We start from the raw sequence: 5,178 nt of genomic DNA, 5'->3' as shown, positions 1-5,178 counted from the left end.
TATATTTTTTTATATTTAACTTCCCCCCCAAGATTGACAGGTGAGGCCCTGCCTCCCCTGCCTCCCCTGAATGCACGTCCCTGGTCATATTTTGATTCAAGCAGATCCCTTTTTGTCATAAGGGCAAAGCTGTATTTTATTTTTTTTATTATTTAATCCATACACCTTGTTTTATAGAGATGTTCCTTTTGTAACAACATGCAATACAGTATATGTCAACAATTAAACAACATTTGTAAAATAGTGTTTTATTGGGTAAATGAGATGATAATGTATCCATGGTTGAAAGGCTGTTTCAATTGTTACTAAAACACTCTTTTAGTAATAGGTTAGCCATATCTTGATTTTGAATTAATTTTCTACTGTTAATTTATACAATAATAAATGTATATTTAGGTTTAGTCCAGGCATCTCCAACTGTACCTTTATAAACGTTTATAAAATTCCCCCGTTAATCCATCTGAGCCAGATTTATTGTTTTTTAATTTACCTATAGAGGTGAATATTTCATTACCAGTAACAGGAGAATCACAGATATCACGTTCAGAAGGTTTGATTGGTTGAGAGTCAATACTATCTAAGAACGGTTTAGGGTTTTCAGTTGTATTATTCATCGCATATAGCTTACTATAAAAAGAGCTAACAAATTTGGCAATTATTGGAGGGTCAGAGTTTAATTAGCCATTTATGTTTAATTGTTGTAGTGTATTTGATTTGGCACGATGCTTTTCTAATTTAAAAAAAATAGGAAGAGTTACTTTCTCCCTCTTCTAACCACTTTAGCCGAGATCTTACAAAGGCCCCTTCAGATCGATTTTTGTAAAATAGATTCATGGGTAAAACTAGACATGGCTTGTGCGCATGCTCCACGCCCCACGCTGACGTATGACCCCGGAACAAAAACATAAGGAAGCCGGTCGCAGAAGAAGAACACTTGAAGGGAGGTGCCTGCCTAGTAAGGTGTTCATTGGGTACATGTGCTATAGCGTCAGGCCATATGTTCCGCCGCCCCTGCGTTGCTTTAAGTGCCAGCGCTTTGGGCATATTGCAGCGGTCTGTAGAGGGAGGCAAAGGTGTGGTAAATGTGCAGGAGATCATGAGTATGGGAAGTGTGACGTGGGTGCAAAACTGAAGTGCTGTAACTGTGGGGAAGAACATAGCTCTGCCTACGGGGGATGCAGGTTTAGCAAAAGAGCTGCTGAGGTGCAGAAAATAAAGGTCTCTCAAGGTATATCCTATGCAGATGCAGTCAAGAAAGTTTCAAGTAACGAGTTTAGAGTAAATACAGAGAGAGGAGCCAGCGCTGCTCCCAGCCAGGGTGAAATGAGAGAGGCCAGCGTGGCTCCCAAGAAGTGTGAAGGTTTCAAGAGTGGAGGTCCCAAGTGTGCAGGTTCCAGAATTAATGAGAATACCCTGGTTGTGGATAGAGAGGATTTTGTACTCTTTATGGTGGATGTTGTAAACTGTGCTGCTCAGTCTCAAAGCAGAACTGAAAGGATCAGGATCATTGCTAAAGCTGCAGGGAGATTCCTTGGAACAAAGGAGCTTGATTGGGCAGATATAGAAAACAGGCTAAAGGCGCTAAATGGGAGTCGGAGTGATGGGGGTCTGCTTGTGGGGAGTCAGAGTGAGCAGAGTGACGAGATGGGGGTGGGGGTGGTCTCCTGTCCTCGCCCAGTCTCGTAGACGCACGGCTACCAAGCGGCGACATCAGTGGAAATATTAAAGCCTATAGAATGAAGCCTGAAGAATAAAGCTGTACGGTGGAAGCACCGAACGTCAAAGAAGGAGAGGAAGATGAAGAAGAGTCTCCCTGGAATAAAGCCGGTCGGTCTCTGAAACAACAACAACTATTCTAGTCACAAAGACATATCATGACCTCATGGGCTTTGTAACACCAAAGCAATGGGAGGAGTACTTTTACGGACTACGACAGAGTCTGAGGACTACGAAACGTCTGAGGAATAAAGTCTGGCGGTAATGCAACACTCGGATGCCAACCGCCATAAAACAACAACAACAATAACTACGAAACGTCTGAGGAATAAAGTCTGGCGGTAATGCAACACTCGGATGCCAACCGCCATAAAACAACAACAACAACAACAACAACAACAAGAAGAACACAACTGCAAGTCGCATTCACTCACAAGAGAAGAATCACCAAAGCAGGAGCATGGCAGAATCTCTAAGAAACGGCCATTTTTGGAAAGAAGACGAGACTGAGCTTATGTTAACTCTGCTGAAGGAGTTAAACATTTTAAAATACATGGACGGGAGAAAGACGAGAAATGGAGACCTCTTCAAAAATGTTGCCGAGCAGTTGAGAGAAGGTGGCTTCACGCGGACCCCAGAGCAAATCCGTATTCGGTGGAAACACTTGAAAAAAACGTACTACCTGGCAAGCAAAAACAAGACTACGAGTGGCCGCGATCGGGTCGTTTGTCCATTTGGCGACGCACTTGAGGAGCTGCTCGGACCTCAGGTCCATCATCATGGCGTGGACGTCGGTTTTGAGAGCGCCTTAGGTGAGTTGAAAACAATCAGCCTATGAGTCAATTCCAGCTATGTGTAACAACGAGGGGGCTGTGGTGTAAATAAAGGCCGTGGCTGCAGAGCCGCGGCGCGTTCACATAGCCCAGCAGTTTCATGAGCCGCGGCACGGCCATATAGCCTCATGGCTAACCTTAACCCTGACCCTAACCCTAACTCGGCGCGGTCTAACCCGGCGCGGTCAAATAGCCCAGCAGTTTCAGGAGCCGCGGCAAAAAAACAACAACATGCAGTTTCGGCCGCGCGTCGCGGCTCTGTAGACACTCCCAAATTAAATAGCTTGCCCATACGTGCATATGAGTTGTAAACATGTTGTTGTTCTCTTTGTAGACACCCCTGTGCAAGACACTTCCGTGCTAGAGGACGAGATTGCAGTAGACGGGTCGACTGGGTCGACAGAAGAAGCCGAGACCGACACCCCTAGCAGACCTCAAACTCCGCATTTACCGGGTAAGTTCAATTGTTATTGTTAAGGGTCTATTTTGGTTTTAGCATATAGATCGCTCGTTTGCTTCTCTTTTGAAATCATTTTGCAGGACCATTAGGGTCACAGAAAAACAACAGCAGCACTGCATGCACTTTTTTGGTTTCAGCATATAGATTGCTCGTTTATAAAATCGTTTGAATCATTTTGCAGGAACATCACAAAGGCCACCAGGAAGGAGACGCAATGTTGCCATCATTGACACGGTGCTAGAGAGGATGGACCGGATGGAGGCAGCCTGGATGCTGCAAACACAACAGAGCCAGGAGAGGGAAGAGCGTATGGTCAACAGCATCCTGGACAGCAATGAAAGAATGCTGTCTGCCATTATGGAGGGCATCCGCGGCTTCAGCAATTCAACAAAAACATCGATGTTAGAGGTGTATAGGAAAGAAGAAGTGTAATCTTGCCCATTAAGGAAAAAACATTGTTGTGGAGTATAACCGTTTGGACATTACAAACAAGCCTGTGTTTACCAGACTCACATGAATTGTACATGTGGGGCAGGGCTGGATAAGAGTGTGCTTCTCCTTGAGCCTGTGGTGCTTTTGTTTTGCCAACTGGGTGTTGAGGGCTCTGCACGTGACTGGCTCACATCCTACCTCACCAACAGGCAAGAGTTCATTTCCCTCTCCGGTCACTCATCCACCCTCTCCCCAGTAACGCAGGGGTCCCCCAGGGCTCAGTCCTCGGCCCCCTCCTCTTCATCTGCTACATCTTCCCCCTTGGTCACATCCTCCGCCAACTCAACCTGGACTTTCACTGCTACGCTGACGACACCCAGATATACCTCACCACCAAATCCACCCAAAACCCTCCCCTCAGCCACATCGAAACCTGCATCTCTACAATAAAATCATGGCTCACTCTCAACTTCCTCAAACTGAACAGTGACAAAACAGAGCTCCTCCTCATTGGCACCAAATCCACTCTCAATAAAACTGGTCCCTTTTCACTCAGCATCGACACCTCGACCATCACCCCCTCTACCCTGGTACGCAATCTCGGTGCCATCATGGACCCCACCCTCTCCTTCACTCCCCATGTCAGCCACTCATCCCTCATCCATGCCTTCATCTCCTCCCGCCTCGACTACTGCAACTCCCTCCTCACTGGCATCTCCTCCCATTCCCTCCATAGACTCCAAATGGTCCAAAACTCCGCTGCCCGCCTCCTCACCCACACCCGCCTCCTCACCCACACCCGGTCCCGTGATCACATCACTCCCGTTCTCCGCTCTCTCCACTGGCTCCCCATCAAGCAGCGCATAAACTTTAAAATACTCCTCCTCACCTTCAAAGCTCTTCACCACTCAGCCCCCCCTACCTGTCTGACCTCCTCATCCCCCACCGCCCCTCCCGAGCTCTCCGATCCTCCTCCTCTCTCACCCTGACTGCACCAACATCCCGACTCAAAACTTTTGGCGACAGAGCATTCTCCCGAACAGCACCCCGACTCTGGAACTCTCTCCCCCAACCTGTCCGCCACTCTCCCTCACTCACAACATTCAAATCCCGCCTAAAAACATACCTCTTCACCCAAGCCTATGACCTCCCCTACCCCTAGCCTCCTCTACCCCATTGCCTACTCTTCTACCCCCTGTTACATCCCCATCTTTTTCTCTCTACTTCTTCTGTCTTGTTCATTTTATCTGTATATTAATGTGTTCTGTACGTGTTGTCCCCCCTGTCTGTAAATACCCCCCCCTTTTTTATTATGTTCAGCGTCTTTGGGTCACTGAAAAGCGCTATATAAATAAAAGTTATTATTATTATTATTTGTTTGATGTGACATGTATGTTGTTGCTATTACGCAACTGGATGATTTTGAATATTAATTGACCAAAGTCAACAATGGCACATGATTCAAAATAAAATAAAACGGTTTTATTCTTTTTCATATTGTTTTGTTGAATCTCTTTTGATTCATTTTTTTGTGTTTTTATTCCAAGAATATTTTAATATTCTTGTTAAATTGGTAGATTTATGGTGGGCTATAGTATTTTTTTTTTTTGTATTTTATCTTGATTTTTGACTGCAAATGTTTTCTTCAGCTGTTCTGGTACTTTGTATCGCAAGATTGAGACATCTCCATAGTGGGACGAATAAAGGTCCTCTCAGTGGTGGAAAGACAACTGCAAA

The sequence above is a fragment of the Eucyclogobius newberryi genome, unplaced genomic scaffold (genome assembly GCF_026437365.1).
Source record: "Eucyclogobius newberryi isolate DKJ021-1_F unplaced genomic scaffold, fEucNew1.0.hap1 SCAF_18, whole genome shotgun sequence".
Taxonomy (NCBI): domain Eukaryota; kingdom Metazoa; phylum Chordata; class Actinopteri; order Gobiiformes; family Gobiidae; genus Eucyclogobius; species Eucyclogobius newberryi.
Note: the sequence above shows the minus strand (reverse complement) of the source record.